The following is a 21,533-nucleotide window of genomic DNA, read 5'->3' as shown; positions in this document are numbered from 1 at the left end:
CTATCCAATATTTTATGAGCAGAAGAACACATTCTTTCCAACTGTCCTTATTAATTTATAAACAGCTATGATCTTAGGTTTTTCTGGTCAAATTTATGATCAGAATAAAGTTACTCTAAATTGAGAAGAAAAATAACACTTCATAACAAGTGTTAAGTATTCACTGGACCATAATTATGTCTTTCTAATTTTCCTATGCTGTTTCAGTTGGGTTTTTTAATATCAGCATTTTAATTAAGCTTTAATCTTCACAGCACTAAACTAAATTAAAAGGATCTTTATAGTGTTGCTTTGGTAATTAGCAGGAGGGGTAAAATTACCTTATCTGTTTATTCACCATGTTGCAACTGTAAACATCTGGGTTATGGTCTTTAATTTGCTCATTTTCACTAAAAAAAAAACAAAAACAAAACATATGTAACACTGAAACCAGTTATCACTGTCAGAAGAGTCCTCTAGTGGGTTCTCGCTGTGTTCATCATGGACAAACACGTAGTAGGGAGCCCTTTGCTCCAAGAGATTAAATACAAGCTAATTAGGCAAGACACATATCAGGCAGAAACAGGTGAAGCAGCACCATCCATCACAGAAATTCCCACCTTCTTACACTTTTGTGTAGTCCCCTCCACTTCCTTCAACAATCTGCAGCACAGTAAACATTAAAAGTAAATTTCATATGAAGTTCCCAAAGCTACTTGCAGATAATTAGTAACAAATCTGGAAGCACAAAACCAATTAATCCCCTTTCAAAGGTAAAGGAAGTAGGTGGAACTTTGGCAAAGCATCCACCCTGCAGGATGACCTGGATAGACTGGAAGAGTGGGCTAACAAGAACCTTATGAAGTTCAACAGGGACAAGCGTAAGGTCTTGCACCTGGGAAAACATAATCCAGGATTGCAAAACAGGCTTGGATCTGCCCAGTTGAGGAGCAACTCTATGGAAAGGGCCCTGAGGGTCCTGGTGGACAACAAGCTCAATATGAGTGAATAGCATGGTGCTGTGGCAAAGAAAGCTAACAGGATATTTGTTTGCATCAACAAGGACATCACCAGCAGAGATAAAGAAGTCATCATCCTGCTCTACTCAGTGCTTGCCAGGCCACATATGGAATACTGTGTTAAGTTTTAGTCCATACTACAGAGAAAAGATGTGGACAGGCTGGGGAGGGTCCAGAGAAAGGCCACGAAGATGATCAAAGGACTGGGAAGCTGCTGTATGAGGAAAGGCTGAGGGAATTCAGTTTGTTCGGTCTTGAGAAGAGAAGGCTTAGGGGAGACCTCATCACCATGTTCCAGTATTTAGAAGGCGGCTACAAGAAGATGGAAATTTCCTTTTTACAATGAGTCGCTACTCCTGGGGAGTTTTTGATTGGCCAAAAGAGGAAAAATTTTCACAATGAGAACAATCAGCCATTAGAATAATCTCCCCAGGGAAGCAGTGGACTCCCCAACATTGGACACTTCCAAGATTCAGCTGGACAGAGTGCTGGGCCATCTTTTCTAGACTGTGCTTTTTCAGAGAAAGGTTGGACCAGATGGCCCTTGAGGTCCTCTCCAACCTGCTATTTTATGAAATCTTCAAAATGTATCTGCCCTGTTATTGTCCCATTTTATATTTAGGTAAAATACCAAACAACAAATTGACTTGTCCAAGATTATCAGTCCACAACAATCTTACATTATAACACAGTAACAGAAACATGCCGAAGGCATGAAAGTATCTTTGACGTTGAAAAGCCTGTACAACTTGAACTATAAGTTGTGAAATAGGTAAGAGAAAGAGGAAGAAAATTGTTAGATCTTTCTTTTAATGCTGAGACATCACTGATCAAAACAACACTAAGTTCTTATCATCTTCAAACAGGAAAAAAGAATACTTCATAAGATCACTTAAAAAAATGTTATACTTCCGTATGATTTCAGAGATCTACATGTCTGTTTCTCTTCTTGAACCTGTCTCTGTTTGATGGAGTTCACTCTCACTAAGTGACTGACACTTTCATTAAAAAGCTGGCTTACAGATACTGGCTAGGACAGTCTGAAAATGCAGTTCAATCTAAGCTTCTACTAGCTCTTCAGGAGCAGCCCTCTAGGCTGAGAGTAAGTGAAGAGCCATGCCGTCCCACTGAAATCAGAAGTGATGTGTATGTCAGCATCATCCAAAGACACAGCAGGAATATTCACATCTATACAGGTAAGCTTTTCCAGCCATTGGAGTAAATCAGCACACGTCCCTTCTCCCCAGCTCTGCTGCTGCTGCAAACCCTTTCTAGGTAAAATCCTTCAGTCCTCACTTGCTATGAGTTTTACCTCTTGAGCTCGACAGTTTTTTAGAGCAATACAGAAAACCCTTGCACCTACACAGCTGTAAAACAGTTACAGCCTCGAGTCTACCACCATAATTGGCAGCTAGGTCAAATATTAAAAGTTTTTTTCAAAAAAAGGTTCATTTAGCAAAAAGGATTTAAAATGTGTGGCAGTCCACAACAAAGCCATCCTACAGCTCTGATTGCAACTTGTTTTGAATTTGCAACTTATTTTCAATTTTCAGCTAAATAAACATGAAACATAAAAGCCTATAAAACTAAGGCAGATAATAAAGTGCTGTCAAGCTGCGATAAAGTCAGTCTTCACCAGAGATCCATCTTCTCCCACTGAGAGATTGTAAATTTGAGGCTGAACTAAGAATGACAGAATAGGCAGCACTGAAAATCGAAGTTTTCAGTTGTTGAGGTTTCTCTGTTTTCTGATTTTGATGGACAACAAAATGGCTCAAAGTTACAACTCATTTAGAGACATGAGGAAAATGACAAAAAAATAGAAGATACAGAATAAAAAAACTAAGAACTGTCAACCACTGAAACAAAAGGAGAGAACAAATGCCTCACCTCATTTATTATGTTTGGAAAAACCTTTTTGCTCCACTCATGTGCCTTAAATACCTTTGGTCTTTCTTCAACAATCCACAGAAAAACAGATTCTTAATGTTAACTTAAATGAAAGCCTCGTGAAATACTAATTAAATATGAACTAATTATGAAAAAGTGCTATCATTCAATATTAACTTAGAGAACTCTTCCCCAAAGTATTTTAGACAACATCTCCAACTCAGAATCATGTAAATAGATGAGCTGTATTGATCTCACTAAGAACAGCCTGAACCTTTTTCTCATATAGTCATTTTTTTCCCCCTAGGAATTTTGAATGGAAGAAATATTTAAGTACCACTTAAGCAAAATAATATTACTCTGTCCAATACACAAAATATTTCCAAAAAACTACCTGTGTCTGTAATCATGCCATAGGCTGTTTGATTATCGCTAATTATTATTACCATTACTTTTACCCCACAGAAAAAAATAAATATCCCTTTAAGTATCCTGTGAGCACTCTAACAACGACATCAATGCATCAGGGTAATGCAGCTGCCAGAAATCAGTCAGATCAATGGTGAGAGTGCAGTCAAGCTCTTTGTGTATACTTAGGAAATATAATTATTTAGAGCCTAAGTATGCTTCCATGTTTCCTTGTTATTCCTTCTGTTGTGTAAACAGAACATGAAAGCCTCGCTGAGCAGGGACCCAGGCTACAGACTGAGGGCAATATGTTAACCTACAAGTGCTTTTCATTGGGAATCTATGGAGCATCTTGCAGGATTCAGTATAATCCATGAATTTTATGAGCAACTGTGGCCGCAGCTGGATTCCACCTGTTCTCCCTCTCTGACAGATGTTCAAGGCCCTTGAACCCCTCAGTTAAATACCAGCTGTACCTTAGTGAGGGAACAGACCACATTATCACATAAATACTTTCCTGAGGATATTGCCAGGCTGCAGGAATTACCTGACCTGTCAGCCTGCTTGTAGGAATAATCTACCCCAGAGAACCACCCTGACATCTAGACCACTTCCCCCGAAGCTGTCCCATCAATGTGAATGCACATCTATTTGTCTCCGGCAAATATTGCCTTCACAGAATCTGTCTCTCCCTGACTCATGAGCAGGGAAACACATTTGTTCATTCCAGCCACAGCCTGATGTGCATTTACGCAGTAGCAAAGTTCGATTAAGAGTCTCTGCTCATTAGGACTTACTCCTACCCTGATGCAGCAGTCTCATTATCAGGTCTATGCAATGCACTGGGTCAAGCAGCAAACCTAGCTGAAAAATGACCAGAAGACTAAGTCCACAGTGTACTGATTTTAAGCATGATTCTCTCCCCACCCTATTCATCAGCTCAACAGAAGAGCCAGCACGGGCTCAGAACAGCTGAAAAGCCAAAGGTGCAACAACTAATTGTTTAAGCATTGCCTCAGCTAAAGTACCTCCTCAAACATTTCTTCTGTAGCACACTCTCAATAATTAGAATTGCCTATAAAAGACAGAAAACTGACATTGGCACAGATGGTGTATGCAGGGAAGCATTTCTTCTGTAATGTATCCTGGAGAATTTACTTTGAATTAGGAAAAAAAAAAAAAAAAAAAAAAGTCTGATTTCATATTAGTATTTGACAGCCAGTCTGTTAAGGGGAAGGTTTTCTTTTTAATGTCACTTTATATTACCCTTAAAACTTGCAAAACAGTCTTTATTTAATACAATGAGCACTGATTATTACTTTGTCCCCAACGTTCATCTTGTATATCTGATTACTTCTTTTTCAGTAATTGAAGAAAATTACCTTGTCAATCATATTGCCTTTCCTATGCTGAAATATTGGAAACTGAGAGGCAAATTGAGGAGAACCCCATTCCAAAGATGCACTGGATACTGGTTTATAACAAGTACTCCTAGACCATGACCACTGGAAAAAACATTATCTGAAACAAACTGGTAGTAATCTGGACAATTTTTGGCTATTTGAAATTTGAAAACTCTCATTATTTTGCGGCATATTTCTAAACACATCATTTGTGCTTCTCTGAGCCTGGCTCTCATTTTCTTCTTCTATGATTTTGTTTATTTTTAACTTGGATAAAGAAGCCTCTCAACATCATATTTCTCTCTTTCCAGCTGCTGTATTGCGGGGGGGGGGGTTCTGTTAGAACCTAATGCACAACAGTTTAGTCTCCCCACAACCTCAGACAACTACTTCATGGATACAATACTTTGCTTTGTAAATTATAATGTGATTTTCTTGAGAAATATATTTTTTCCTGGAGGTAATTTTCAGGAACATAAGATGGTCATCGAGCTTTCCCTTATATTTAAAGAGTTTCCAGGCAGAATCACAGATTATTTTGTTGTTGCTGCATTTATTGTTTTTGCAGTAAAGATGGAACCATCTGTTCCTTTGAAGATGTGCCAAATCAGTTGAAAATAATTCATTCAGGTAGTCAGTGAACCACAAAAGCTGATGGTTTAAGGATCATGGAGGATTTCAACAGGGAATACCAAGCGCACTTTGCCCAATTTGGATTAGATTTTATTTAAACAGTGGACTCAGAAGATTTTGGGAAAGTAGTAGCCAGACAAGAGAGATCCTCTCTATCTACCTCATTCCCATATAAACCTACTATAACAACAGTCAACAGTTACCCATCATGTGAACATGACAAGCTCATACTGTTCAAAAGATAATTATAAATTATGGCAATGACTTCAGTGTAGTCCTGCATGTCAGAAATATGCCAAATGGCTAAGCCACAGATGTTTCATAGTTGTTTTACATCCTCAATTTGTGCTCTTTTGGCAAAGATCTGCACTGATGGCTGTATCTAGTAGGAGTATCAATAGCAAATATCTCACTGGTGGGGACATGTGGGCAGAGCATGTGTAGGGCACCACGTGCAGGATGAGCAAAGAAGGAGAAGGAAGGGTTTGTAGCAGAGATATGGCTTGAGCACTAATGTCTATCTAGAACTAATTTCTGAGGTTGGACAATATGATATTACAGACCACCATTTTTTTAAAAAAAATCCAAAGGCCACCTGAGCCCTTAATCATGTCTATTTGCAATAGTTTTCTGATTAAACAATTGGTAAATTAATATTATCTGGTGTCTAAGAGAGGATAATTTCTGAGGCATTTTCTACTATTGGTTTTATTATGATGAAGAAAAGTCTGCATGAATTTATAACTGAGTGGGTTAATTAAGTATTACCTCTGGGCATGTGAATGTTGAAGAATGTGTCTCTGTTCTGAAAGGAACACATAATCCTTCTCAGCCTGATGCATTTAATTATTTGCTAATAAAGTTTAGTTTACTTATTGCAAGAATTATTTATTATAAGCATTGTGAAAAATCTGTGGCTTAATAAGGTTTATTTTGCTCACTTTTTAAACTCATCTGGATGGTAAATTTTAAATAATGAAAGCCTATGTTGTGGCATTCTTTTTTCTGTAAAATACTAGAAACAACTGAACACAAAACCGACTGATATTAAGCAGTATTTAGAAGCAATTATGAGAAAAGACACAAGGTATTAAATCACGGTATACTATCTTCCAAAGCTGTGACAATTGAACATTCATTACAATGTTGTTAAATAGTTACTCTATCAATAGTGCTAGCATTACAATGCAGTAGCTTAATTAGGTGAAGTTTCTTTCACTCTTTATTTATTAAGTTTTTGAGACATACCTAAAAAAAAAAGTATATAAATAAATAAAATTTGCAGCCCAAATAAAGTACTGAAATTGCCATATTTCTTTCATAGATTAGTAACCTGTTTATATTTGCATTTTCTGTATTTTGGTCATGAGAGATTGGTATGTCATTATCAAACACAAAAACAGAGAGCAAATCAAAATATTTACAACATACTATAATTGCCTTTGCAACTTAATGTCATAATTAAGTAACAACTAACCTTACAAATCAATTTTGCTTGTTTGCAGGTCACATGGATGTGTGGTTTACATAAACTGCATCTTTGTAAGAGCTATTATCAGCCACACTGTTGAAATCCTACACCCTTAAAAATGATTATAAATAATTCTGCTATATAACAAAGTAAATTTGAGGGATCTGTTGTTTCATGACTAAAAGACAAATGATTTTTGTCCTGGATATAGAACAGCTTTAGGTCTACACCAAAACACCAAACTCTCACTTCAGACACAGACATTGAAGCAAAAGCCTGTCAATGGTCAAGAACACACTGTTATCCTCTCTGCATTTTAAACTATTCTTTTTTAATTTAAAAAACTATCTAGAGCTATCTCTAGATAACAGTTTTACGTTGGCTAATTATCTTTAAATAGAGACATTTGGTTTTGTATTTTGTGAAATGATCCTGTCAGATACAGATCAGCAGGAAGAAGGCATCAGAAAGGCAAGGTGAATTCAGCAGGTCTCGCTGTGCCATGGGGAGGCACTGCCATGTCCCACGTTCTCTCCGTGGAGAGCTGCTTTGGCAATCATTTCATCAGGCTTTTCTTTTTCACATAAGGGGCAAGCTTCTCCCTCATTCCGCTGACCTATATGTGCTGTGTACCCACCTCGTGTCCTTATACTACTGCTCTTCCTACACCAGGAGACCTCCTGTTCATTCAAGATACCTGTCACCCAACATGGGATGCAAAAGGAAAAAAGATGCATGGTGCTTATCTTGCTAATCCTGAAACAAGATGCTCAGCTGCTAATAGCAAGAGTACCGCACACACAGTACTGAGCCAAGCAAGCTATTTAAGTTGGGCTAGCACAAAATTTTAAGACATTTTGAACAGGGGTCTGTAGCAATGTAGAATTTGGCGCTATATTAGAACTGGTGGCTTTAGAAAATACTGATTGGTTGGCAGCAAATTCCCGCACATTTTCAAGATACTTGTGACAGGAAACTATCTACAAAGAATATACAATTTCCTGCCTGACATCAAAAGAATAAAGATGAGCAATGTATATTCTCCAGTATAAAGAGAGCCTGCCCACAAATTTGTCTGTGGCCTAAAGCTGGGGGAGAAGAATGGGTGAACACTACCACCACCTAAATAATCATCGCTGGGCAACCCCATAGAAAAGAGACACTTAAAGGTGTTTATGTATCCAAGTCTCATTGAACTTTATTCACGTAACTGATTAAATGGCATAGGGCTTATCTGTGAACAGTCCAAGCCTTTTGCAAAGTAATTATGACTGAGGGGTATGATGCTTTAACTTAAACTTCTTTAAGTCATTATAAGCCTCATAATTGCAGATGGATTCAGTTCTGACCCACATAAAATTCAAGTATAATAATTTTCTGGCTGGATGTAGCATACCATTGACTAGCATCAAAAGGTTAACAAGCTTTTTTTTTTTTGGTTCAAATACATAGCACAGTAAAGGCTTTAATCAGGCAGCTCTCATCAATAAAAATTAATGGCCATCCCTTTTAAGCTGTAGTATTTACCTTACATTCCAGTGTTCTGGAAGAAAGCACTAAATGTCTATATCTGTATGTATATAAATTGAACATCTCTATTCATACTAATTCAATGAGCATGCACAAATCACCAGAGCTTTTGAACTGGGAAAAAGTTAACTTCATCCTGTAATTTGTGACAGTTGCACCTACACAAAAGTCAGACAGGTCTGGATTAACAATGAGACCAATCATCATTGCTTAAAATAATTTAGTTTTTTAGAGCACAAGCAAATACTTAAAGCAGAAATCTAATCAGCCTTTCCCAGAGGAGAGATTCCCTTCATATGCCCTGAGAGGTCTTAAAAAAGGTCACTGAAAATCCATGCCCTTGCAGAAGAGGTTCACAGGAAAAACTTTTCAGCAAACAAGAATGTCAGCTGAAAGAGACACAGCCAGACTCAGTAAAATATTCTGTAGCAACACGCGAAGTAGAACGGTGGTACAGACCCCACATGGATTTAAGAGGATGTTGCACAGCCATATGCTAAGCAAATGTTCAGAAAAGACATTCATCCGCCCCCAGCACAGAAGGGAGCAAGTTAGCAAAGCAGCTTCTCCCACATACGCGAGGAGGCAAGTGGGCACGTACAGCAGGAACAATGTTGTACTTTCCAAAGAACACCGGGGTTGATTAAGCCTTGTTGGAAATGCAGAGATAAAACAGAAGGAGAAAATAATCCTATGTGCGTTAGTTTCTTACTATTTTCTCTTTTTGCCACCAGCTGAATCAGTGTAAATAGCAAGCTTTGTTTTCCTGCTTCTAGAACAAAACACTGACTGCCAAAACATACGGGTTTTTTAACCTTTACGATGTTGCTGTCCTGTATTCTAACACACTTCTGAAAGCCTTTCTTTTGCTACCAACTACCTGTTTTGTACCAACATCTACATATCATAATTGCAATTGAAAAAATATTAGTTAATTAATGTCGTTCATTTGTATGCGCAGTAACTCCCATTTGTATGCACACAATTCACTCAGTCTGGGGTCTATAGCTGGCAAATAACACCACTTAACAGCTGTTAAATAGGGTAATCACCTGTTGTTATCCACAGGTAGCTCTAATTCAAATGCTAATTGCTCTCAGTGCTCTACTTACAAACCTGCCCCAGTGTCAGACACTGTGTGTGCCGCACCAGATGGATGTGAGCCTCAAATGGATTGCACTGTCCCTCTGCAGGAGGGAAAAAAAAACCCACAACAAAAAAACGGGCAAAAAAACCCCATAAACAAAACAAAAAACCCCACAATCCCTCCCCCAAAAGAACAACCACCACCCCCTCAGCCCCCCCGAAGTATAAAAAAACCTTGCTACCCATGAAAAAAAAAGGCACAAGAATTAAACAATGATGGTCTGCCAGAGAGCAAGAATTGCAGGAAAAAGCAATGAATGGGGAAAATGAAGAAAAGGATGCAGACAGGTCGTTAAAAATTGTATAAGTTGGCGCTTCAGCTTCTTAATAGCTGAAATGAGTTAACATTCAACAACAGTAAAATCAGTCTGAGAAAATTCAGAGTGAGCCACTGCAGATGTATGCCAGGATCAGCCTAAACTGATAGGAAATGAGAACTAAACTGCTTGAATAGGTCAGGTGTTTGTAAAAATCTGACTGGAAAAATAAGAGTTCTATCCTGATACAGGTAAATTCTTATTTTTCCAGATAATTCATTCTTCACAAAATCATAAAGTGTTTCTCGCCTTGGTACAAATACCTCACAACCACACTGTACCACTAACTCCTCATAGCAAGAGGCTTCAAATTATTTTTTTCTAAAATATCTGCAATTCACCGAAGCTCTCTGGAGGCACGGCTTCATGTTGTGCTTAATTTCAGCAAACTGTGAGTTGCTGCCAAAAGTGATGGTTTAATTCTATCTCCTTTCTCCTCTTAACTCCATTGACGTGTTCCTCACCCTTTGCTCATATTAGATTTAGTCATTCACTGTGTTGCTGGAATATGACTCACTGATCCGATGGGAAAGTAATTTATTTGGAGGAGACAGATAGGGGTGAGAGTCCACAGTTAGACTGGATTAAGCCTGGCATGGAACAACGCCATGAATTGTCCTGTGTTTCTTGCTGCTATACAGCAAAGTTCCTGGCTGCACAGCTGTAGGTTTTATTTTAGATCCCATGACTGTAAAAGGGCCATTCATTCCGTAATGCTGTCGGATTTTCACACTGTACTTCCCTGCCGTGATCTTTGAAGGGCGGTTTTTTTGTAGGTGAAGGAGTCCATCCATCACTTGCTCAACAGCAGAATCCCTTTGCTCAGTTTCTACCCTTTGATCTGTTCGGCTTAGATAATTCTGCTAGGTGCCAAAATGCCAACTCAAACCACCCTCGCCTCTCAGTTGCCTTTCTCTTGGGATGAAGTGTTGACCTCTGGAAATGACTGTTAGCACAAGGCTACGTTTTCATGCCCTCAGCATATTTTTCAATTAAAAGGGAAATAAACAACATTACAGGAGAAACCCGGCTCTGGGAAGAAATCAAAGCACGTAAAAACCACATATTAGATCTGCAACAGGTGTAGGCGCAGGTTTCAGTTTTGTTCCAAGCTCATTATAAAGCATAGAGCCCTGGCCTTGGAGAAAGAAGCTGCTCAAAATTTCAAAACAGAAACTTCACATTAAAAGAAAAAAAAAAATAGTATTAGATAGTGCCCCAGTTCTCCGATATCTTGTACTCAGGATGAGGCTCAGAAGGGATGAAAACAGTGACCTATTAAACCCATTTCACTTTATCTCTTGGTGTTCTGCTTTAGGACCACAATTGAACTAAACATCCAATAATAACCACCACTTATCTCTGAATATTAATTTTAGCAAAGTCACTTATTTCAATCATCAAAAGGAAAGAACCCCTTGTTTGTTTGACAGTTATGACTCCAACTAACACACATTTCCTTTTGATGACTGTTTTGTATTTTGTTTTGCATATTTTGCTTACAGGAAGGGAAAAAGTGCCTAAATGTTTCTTCCTCACAGTCATTGCTAATGTACAGAGTATTCACCCTTCCAAGTTTTTTCTTGAAGCAAGACATGACAACGTGCCTCTTCAAAAATGAAGCAAAGACCAAATCCTCCCTGTCTTAAGCTAAAGTAGATAAGGAAAATTATGGCACCTGAGATAGAAAAAAATAGCGAATACTCACAGTAAGCTTAGATGACATCCTCACCTCCATCTTACGGGTCAAGGAAGCTTACATTGTTGAAGGTGGAACATGAGACCGATTGAAAATTCTTCATTACTCATAGCTGGAATGAACAGAAGCTAGAAATTATAAAATTGACTTTTTTAAGAGGGGAAAGAAAAATATTTAACCCACTGTCTGCACAGTTTTCTCATTCTGTTATTTCACATTCCAAATATCCTGTGGTTACCAGGTAGTTCCAATGTGCTTAGTACAGACTGGTTAGCTGAGAAGCCCATTCCTTATATAAGTCAAATTCAATCCACATTAGCATTTCCTTTTGATCAGAAATTGAAGACCAATTAGTCAAATTATTTATTTAACACTGGCTGTATTACCACAAGGAAATAATTTGAACTACTTAAAGAAGATTTTTTTGTCACATCTCAAGGAAAAAACACATTAATAATTAACTTCATTTTTCCTCCATCCCAGAGATCACACATCACGGTATCAAAAAGTACATTCCATTCTGAAATGACAGAATTGCTCAATTTACTCTTCTATCACTTATACAAAAAGATTAAAGATGGCTTGATGTGAGGATATGCAGAGATGAGAAAACTTAAACATCTGGGGCTGAGCCACAGTTTTTAGTCAATTGCTGAAGTCATAACTAATTTTGAGTCACAAAAGGCTACTGCTCTCATTTGTCTTACTGTTCAAATTAGGAGCCTTACGCATATTCTTTTTCTCCCATACATTAAGTTCAATGACTACTTTTGCTTACATGAACTATATACATCCAATGTAATTCATTCAGGACATAAGCTCATCAGGAGAATACGATCTACTTGAAAGTCTATTGACGGTAATTTTAATTCCAGAAAGTAGTAAACTATGTCATACATAATGTGACACAACAGTTAAGCAACTGAGATCATTTCGGATACTGCCAGACCCGTATTTTGTTTCTCTAGAGGCATATGCACTGATGTTAACAAAAGCTGAGAGAAAGACCAGAAAGTTGCAGTTTCAAAGTAAGTTTTTCTTGAATCCTCTTTTTTATGCTATCAGGATTGGAATGATACATTTTCTCTGTCTGGAAAGAGGTTGAGGGGCACATACGCTGAGTCAAGTGGTTGTTTCTTTTCTATTTATCTACGCATATGCAAGGTGCCTATACGAAGTTGAAAGATGAATTAAATACATAAATAGGCCAGTCTACCTGTTGAAAGCTGTGTACTGATATTCTCTGTCATAAGCAAATTGGGGATGCTAGAAGCTATTTTGGGGGAGAAACACTGTTTTGCCAGCTATTCAACATCTACAGCACACACAGTGTTAAATATGTTCAGTGTGAGCTGCTGCCTACCTTATGAGCTCCCCTCTTACAAAAATACCTTTCCTACCAGCTCAGGATGAGCAGTGCAAGCCCACCCTGTTACTTTGAATTTCAAACTTTAAAACTACATTGCAAAATTAAACGGGGATTCCTCTTTCTGTGTCACTTAGTTAGGACGAAAAGTAGTAAGATCCCAACACAGAATTTCACAATCTTATAGGTGTTACTGACCTCAAAAACTCTCCTGAAGAAAATGGCAAAGCTGAGAACAAAGCAAAATTTTCTGGTTGCCATCATAGCAGAAGTGCTACAATATGAACAATGCAATTCTCAAACACAGATAACCATGAAGTACCCATGCAACGGGATTACTGAGACAACAGTAGTGTCTGTTTTTAAGTACAGTAGAGTTCTGAAGTGAGGAAGCCTAGGTAAATGGACAGAGAGGCTGAAGAAAGAAAAACTGATTTGGGGATGAACACTGTAATTAAGTACACAAGTATATCATTAAATGTCAGAAGATTTCAGGTTTCTGAATAAATTCATGTCTCCTGGATTGCAATTCTATATGTTAATAACCTACTCCTGTCAAAGAGTATGAAGTAAACTCATCTTTAGAGCCAATTTCAGTTAACAGACAGAGGTGAGTTTGTTTCCACTGGTTTTGTTCAAGAAATCTGACAGAATATAGGAAGAGCAGTTGATAAGAGAGATGTGACAGCAGTTTTGAAGACTAAGACAGCAGGGAGAGATGAAGTGAGCCAGAACAGAGATGAAAGAAAAAGGAGAACATGACATAAAGGGTAGGAATCAAGAGATGGACATTTAGAAAGGACATGAATCTCTTGAGCCATTTCATCATACAGCAGAACGCGTGAGCAGGCAAATGGCATTAAAAATTAAGTGACAAAGTTTTGAAGAGCATTAGATGTCTGGCTGAAAGAATCTAGCTGCTTCTCATTCACATCAAACACTCCATTAAACTCACTGATCCCTCCACTTGAGTATGGACTGCAGATAGAGAGCAAAAAGCTTTCACTTCATTTCCAGAGCTGCTCCATCTCATCTGCTCAGAAATATCCTTAGGGGGACTGCTCCCGGTCTCCACTTCTGGAACTACATGGATCTCTTTTTGAGTCATGAGTTACACATAGACACTTGGTTATTATCAGAAGTATTATAATGTTGGGTCCTGGGGAACACTTCATTGACAACTAATTTACATTATACTGGGCACAACTTGTTCTCAAATCTTTCATGTCCACAGATTTTTATTAAGATGATTTTATAATGGTAATTGTTTACTAAAATGAAATATGCAAATTGATACAGGAAGAACAGATGCATCACCCAACAAACAGACATCAGAATGAAGCTCATGTCTGATCACCCTCATTTAACATTGCCATTTTACAATTAAACACATGGTTTTAAATCGGAGTGATAAGCCACAATCTTATCAATTACCACTTTCACAAAGAGAGATCAATCAACCCTTTTATTGCTGTTGTCAAAGATCCTCTCCCTACTTTCTTTATGTCCAAAGTTCTTGCCTTGCCCCATCAAATTCAGTCTGTTTCCTGAGGTTTCACCTTGTTCTGTAGCAAAAAGGGTAGACAAACAATTTATTTGGTACAAACAGCTGTCAGGAGAAGGAAGACCTAAACCTCTATAGATCTACTACTAATAGGCTAGAAACTGCCTCTGCTTCAAAAGGTCAGTCTTCCCCAACCTTCTTCTTCACAACCTTTGCTGAAAGCACACTGAGTTGTAGAAAATTCTGTGGCTTTTGTAAGAGATAAACCAAAGTCACAAAAGTCTAGAAATAGCTTTTCCTTGTGCAACAGCTCCTGGAGTAGGGGTAAGACGCTCTTGCTCAAGGCAATACCTAAGTTTACAAGTAGCCTTTAATATTGATGTTCTTGAGTTATGAGTCTCCTTTAAGAGTTAATGAATTGCAACAACATCACAGATTTCTAGCTCTGTGCCACAAGGGAAGCAAGCAAGTGCGTGTAAAGCATCTCAGAAATTACACAAAGGACCTAATGGTGCCCACGTGCCCCTGCTCCTCAGCCTCAGACCACACCTGACTGAAAACGGCCTCCACCACTCACGTCTCAGTCACACGGACAGCACACAGTAGCCAACAGCCGGCAACACCACCGCGTTTCTGACCCAGGTCTAAGGCCAGGGGGATGCACCAAACCACTTGCTGTCCCCATGCAGTTACCTGCAGCCTTGCTCGGGTACCAGCAGGTTGTCAGCTGTTGCAGAAAGGGTGTTCGCAGAGATCAATTCACCTAGCGTAAAGGCTTACGGCACTTTTTGGGGCACTTCCAGATACTTCACCTCTCCAAATACTGTACTGCGGCAGTATACGCAGCTACTATCTGTTGCTAAATTTAGGTTAAATTTATTCAGTTATTAAACGTTTGCAGTAATTTCCAAAATCTGGAGTTACTAGTCTACATACTCTTTAAAATCATACTGCAAAGTAAAGCTTTAAAACTATTACAAACCAAGGAGTGAATTATGTTTGGAGGTTGGAATAAACTGGGGAGAGAAGGATTCCTTTTTCTTTTAAATGACAAACTTAACCTATTATTAATCTTCAAACATGAACAAATACTTCTAGTTTCTACACCAACCGAGAACTTATTAACTGTCAAAGTATTAACAGGCATACCTAATACATTTTACAGACAGCAATTGCTGATAAGTGCTCATGGAATAAAGCATTCAAGGAAACATGATGTGAATCTGGGCATGGCTGTCAAACATCCTGGCAAAAGAAATATTAAGAAATCAATCACATTTTAATCTACAGGCACAAAATCTTTGGAGTATAAGAGCAAAAATTGGTTCCCTTCCCTCATTCTTGTAGAAAGCCACTTATTTTCCAGAATACAATACCAGAGATTTTGTACAGTTTTAACAAAATAAGACGATTTTTTCCTTCTTTCAAGATAATTTAACTTTTCAAATTCAGATTTACCCTGAGTTTTACCTCTTTCAAAGTTGTGCAGCTCCATGGACTGACACAGCATGATGATCCACCTGGCAGCACGATGCCAGTTCTGTTTAGTAGTGTTTACAATCTTCTATTCAGATTAGGTGGCTCTCATTGAAAACATAAGAAGTCCAACCTGGTTAATTTAAATTTAAGGAGATTTGATCAGTGGGGGATATTCTTTCCAGGATAAGTTAACTGAGGTAGGAGGAATCTTTTTTTGTGCTACAAAAGGGAAGAAAAAGCTGTAAGAAAAAAGATTGAGGAATGTAGCAAACCTATGTGAAGTTCACCTGTAAAAATTTCTTACTTAGGAAGAATTATAATTAAGAGGAAATCCTTTTCGAAACTGTGCTCCAGCAATACAAGTCTCTCACACCATGTGCCTCCTCTTCTATGGATGTGAACTCCATTTCTAAGTCCCACAGATGGTCAAAATGTATTAGGCTGCATTGACCGTCATGCAATACCTCACGTGAGAGAAACGCACCCTTGTTAAGGCTGCCTCAACAACACAAACATTTAATACTGTCAATTATCCTGCCTGTGTTATGCTCACCTGTCTTCCTAGCATCCTCCTAATTAAGTACCTATAAGAATCCATAATTGCTGATTAAGTTTTCAGTAGCATATACTCAAGAAATTAAACAATTCTAAATTCTTTATAACAAAACGTAACTGAAGAGCTTAACACACTATTTCACTACAACCTTATACTGTTTCTTACATTTTAAGATTAGCTGAAGCATTTTCCCACTCATTTGGAAAAAACACAATGTTTAAAAGACATCTAATTGTAATACAGTAATTACCATAGCTTCTTATAAATGCTGGCATGAATTTGAAGTCTGATTCACAGTAATTGTGATACTGCAGTTAATTCTGCTGTGAAAGTGAGATGTGTGGTACTTCCTAATTCATCAACAGCAAAACTTCATTTCCTTTAAGTAGTATTTCTTTCTGTTCCTCAGGAAAAATTCAGAATCTATTGAAGTTAAATACTGATGCAAATTAAATTATCCTATGACTAAAATCAATATTGCTTTTCTCTAAGGAGGAATAAGCTGCATATTTAATACTAATCACCTGATAAAGACATAAGAGATAAATGAAGGGCAAGTCAAAAATGAGATTTTTTTGCTGAACAGTAGGGACTTGATTAAATAGGTCAAGAAGTCTTGAAAAATAATTGCTACTTCTCTATTTGCAATGATAACCACTTTCAAATGGGAATTTGTTGCCTGGATTCCCTTCAGTTACAAAAAATTAATCTCAAGTAATATTTTAATTCTTAATTTTTTGTATTGTCCAGAAGACAAGCACAAAACAAGAAGGCTCTTCGTAATTTTTAAGTAAATTCAATGACCTATGGGCACTCTTGTACTTCTGTTACAAGAGAGAATTCAAGTCAACTTTCACTGGAATTAAGCAGAAACTGTTTGGGTTAGAAGTAAAAGAAAAAATATAACCCCAATGTAAATATTGTCAAAAAAATATAGTACATTTGTGTCATCGTCTGATTTCATTAAACTCTTTGCCACAGGAACAAATTGTCAGAGAATTATAAAATTTCATATTCTTCCCTTTACAAAACAATCTGTTAATACATCAAGAGATTAATTTACTGTAACAATCTATTTCAATGATTCTCTTTTTCCTAGGTACAGTCTGGCTTGTGTGTGAAAGACAAATCACACATGCCTCAGTCTTGTTCATTAGAATTTAATCTAAAGGAAAAGGCTAAAATTAGTTTAAATCAACGCGTATTTGTGGAATAAAGTTCCCAAGCCATACATCCTTCACACTAGGAGATGAAGCAAAGCCGCACCTCAGTGTCTACCTGCACGTATCTATTTTTATGCCTAAAATTATACACATTCAGACACTCTTGGTGTTGCACTTCAATGGAACCAGGGCTTGTATCCTGTTGTTTTTCAGTCTCCAATAAATCCTCTTTAAATGCTTTGCGTGAAAACGTTCTGTATACACACACAAAAAAAGTCTGTGAGCCACATTGTAAATGATGCTAACAATTTTTCAATAAGAAGGTTTGAAACAAAAGCCATTGTTTCAGAATGCTAATGCACAGGAAATACATTAGCTTCCAATATCAAGTTCACTTCCACTGGAATTTTATTTTGATATTCCCAATCATTTTTCCTATGTCTTCTTAATATTTAAAAACTTCTCATGTGCATTCAAAGAAAACTAATTTCAAGATACCAGCAATTCCTAGAGAGACAGCGTTTCTGTTTCTAAAGAAAGCTGAAGTCTTTCAATGTTTTCTGTATTGAAGCCAGCAGAATTCTGTCTTGTATTTTACAGATGTCCAAAAAGCCCAGTCACTATAAGAAGAATGGAACAAAGCACATGAACACTGTGATGTATGTACATTCAACAGCTACAGGATAGCATAAAACTGTCTACATTTCCATGAAATTCTTCCCAAAACCTTACAGAGCAGGATTGGAGTCTTGTCTGCAGAAAATGTAGTCTCTCTCTTTTTTTTTTTAAACAGCAGCAGGCCTTAAATTTAGGTCTGAATATTCACATTCTAATTTAATCAAAGACCACTTTTTTCTCTATGTGTAGTCTTTCAGAATACCACCTGCTAACTGTCCTCACCCTCCAAGAATCCAAATAGCTTCATTTTGCCCTTCTGCAGGGAAAACCCAAGGACAGCCAATATTGCAAAGAACAGGTAATTACTGAACTTGATTGTGCTTTGAGTTTATGCCTCCTTCAACAGTTCAAGTTCCACACTCAGCTGAAAAATGGTTTTTTGAAATGATCTTGCTGTGCTAAAAATGACTAGACAGATATTTAGCTGGTACAATTTGAGAAGAATTATGTCAGTTCACCACTGTAAAGTCCCATCACTATCATGCAAGTCCTTGACAGATTGCCCTCAGCGGTGCTTAATAAGGGAGCATCCACAAATCAGTGATAGCACAAAAAATGCTCAGGCAATTTATGTAATGATAGCCAGAAATTACATATAATATATGTAAGGGTTATCAGTTGTAATTTACTAAATGCAACAAAAGAGACACTGAATATAGTTCTTTTCGTATGCAGACATCACACAGAAACAGACACAGCCAGGTACACATGCTTGGAGTATAAAACTTTAAGGTCACTATATTTTCCTTTGTAGTAATCTTAAGTCTAAATAAGGATTTGTAATTGCAAGCCTGGATAAAGTCAATGCCTACCATCAGATTACAGAGAAATACTGCTTTATTTTGGATTAGGCTATCATGCAAGTGATGACAAAGCAGGTTTTTTAAAACAATGATTATAATCGAGACTTATCACCATCGGACACTTAAGATTTAAAAGCCAAAACACAAATGCCAGGCCAAAGCAGTCAAAGACAGCCCCAAAGGTCTCTGATAGCTAATCCTTTGTATCGCAATCATTCTGCCTGGTATCTCTTTATACGTTTCCACATCTGAATGCAGTTAGGAAATTTAAGTCAATGACATAGGCAGTGAGGATCTGCACTACGCAGAGTACAGCATGTCTGAATACCGTTCCCTTTGTCTGAAGAGCCAGCTCCCTCAGCTGGTGTGAAGAGCTTCAGAGAGCAAATCACATTTCAAGCACCTCCATGATGAAGAGAGGCTGGAAGGTCAGGGGGTTAACATCTGCTGTAAATACCCACAGGACTTCTTGGCCTGAATTGCGGAATGTGATCACTTTGTGTTTCCACCCTGCACTGGGCTGTGTCACACTAAGCCTTACTGCATGACATGATGCAGAGCAGAGTGTCAAACACATACAAGGGATGATGCACCTGGATTTTCTCACTACAGAAACATGCTGTGGAAGCCTGCACATAGGAGAAATGAGTATTTCAAACCACCAGAATATTTAAGCAAACCGTGTTCTGGTTCTTATTAAGCTCTTCAGTCAGGTCTGGATTATAAACTAGGATAGTGAATTTATTAAGGGATATATATAGATATGATCTAAAGCAACAGACTGCAAAAAATGCGCTGAAAGATCAATTTTTGATTGGGGTATTGAGGTCGTAGCCTGCTCTTCTTCCATTAAAGAATGGGTTTTTTTCACTGAGTTCAGTGGAGCAAGAGTAAGACTAACATTTACTGCTAAGTGGATGCTTAACTGGCAGCCTTTGCAGCACTTTGAACAGTTATTGGAGAGTGGCAGATCGCTGAAAGGCTCCGACCTCCACTGCAAGCAACTGTCAGCACAGCAAAAGCTGAAAGCTTTTTCATATGTTGTTCTCACATATTTGCTAGATGCAATATAGGAAACCAACTTTAATGTTTCCCACACACAGATTTCTATTTGTGGATTTCATTGGAACAGAACACAAGAGATGCTTACAAAAATAGTTGAAGGCTGGTTTAAACTATTTCCATTAATCACTAGTTGTCTCTCCATCAGCTTTGAAAAAACTTGAGGAAGTTGCAACAATTAAATTGGAAGGCCAGGGAACTGTAGATAGGACAGATAATCCTGAAGAGAAGATCAAAACAGGAAGAGACCACCTAGAGCAGTGGGAGTACAGAGTATGTAACATCAGACAACTTAAAATCAGACTTCAGTCTCACATTTATATAAATATGTAGTTTTAATAACCTCAGTTGCACACGTTGTAGTCCCAGAATTTGCAACTATACAAAAAAAGTGGTGTAAAACATGAGGTGGTTGTCGTCAAAGATCACATACAGTACACATCATTCTAAATATGCATTCCTTTAAAATCCTGTTTTGTTCTGATTTGTAATACTCAGCCTTCACATAAAACAAGATATAAAAAGGAGATTCTGTTCCACAAATGTATTATTTTTTTTCCCCTTCCTATAGTACACAGGCAAAATTCATGGTAAGCATTAACAGCGATTTTACCCATAGCTCTAACTGGATTGCAGCTTTCCCACTCCAGCATGTCTTGCCATTACTATCCAGGAAAGGGTGGGGAACAAAGAGTCTGGTATTTACATAATGTAAGAATGGACTTCAAAAAGATGTCATAAAATGCTAACATCTTCTAAGATGTAAAAAACAACGTATTTTGCTGCCCATAGAAGGAAAAGTCAACATTCTTCATACAAGCACTTTGTGCTTTAATGAAAAGGAGTGGGTTGTGTGGAAGAGGGGAAATGATTTATAAAAATACTTGAAGTCTGTATATCTCAGTAACTGTTTACTGGTTTCGGCAAGGTAGCAAGTTGCTTATTGCAGCACCTTCTGAGCCTCTACTATCTAATGTATTACAACCAAAACCATATTGTTTTATGTTCTTGATTAAAGATTTAGTCCTTTTACAGTACATTGCTAGTAAAAAATATACACAGGCATGATTTCTAGACGATGTATTTCTTACATGATGACTTACATCTCATCAGCCACAGAAGTTCAATGATAATCAAAGACAACCTTCATAGTTCCAACAGTGAGATGTTCTCATCCAGTGCTTCAATTTGTTTAATTGTATGGGTTATAGAGGCATTAATGGGCTGTACTTCAAGTGAAATAGAGATAAAAAGCTTACATATCCTTCAAACAGTTCGAGTTTAGAAATAACTTCACTGTCTTCAGTAAAAGTGTAACTGTCAAGAGAATCAGGCTTGAGGTAAATACATGTATGCGATAATGTAAATAAAGCCGGACTTATAAAGGTAGTGTCTGAAGTTTATCATGCTTATACAGGACTAGTGAA

The 21,533-nt window shown here is 37.7% G+C and overlaps 1 long non-coding RNA gene across 2 annotated transcripts in view; it reads right to left on the bottom strand.

Moving 5' to 3' along the window:
- The window catches only part of LOC135580241 (uncharacterized), a 100,051-nt gene that overhangs the window by 21,382 nt on the left and 57,136 nt on the right, over positions 1 to 21,533 (bottom strand). For both annotated transcript variants that reach the window (XR_010474660.1, XR_010474659.1), the window contains one exon: positions 11,505 to 11,607. This is a non-coding gene — a long non-coding RNA (uncharacterized LOC135580241). The remainder of the gene's footprint in view (positions 1 to 11,504; positions 11,608 to 21,533) is intronic.

This window comes from Columba livia, chromosome 9, assembly GCF_036013475.1.
Source record: "Columba livia isolate bColLiv1 breed racing homer chromosome 9, bColLiv1.pat.W.v2, whole genome shotgun sequence".
NCBI lineage: Eukaryota > Metazoa > Chordata > Aves > Columbiformes > Columbidae > Columba > Columba livia.
Note: the sequence above shows the minus strand (reverse complement) of the source record. Positions and strands in the feature narration are given on the sequence as shown.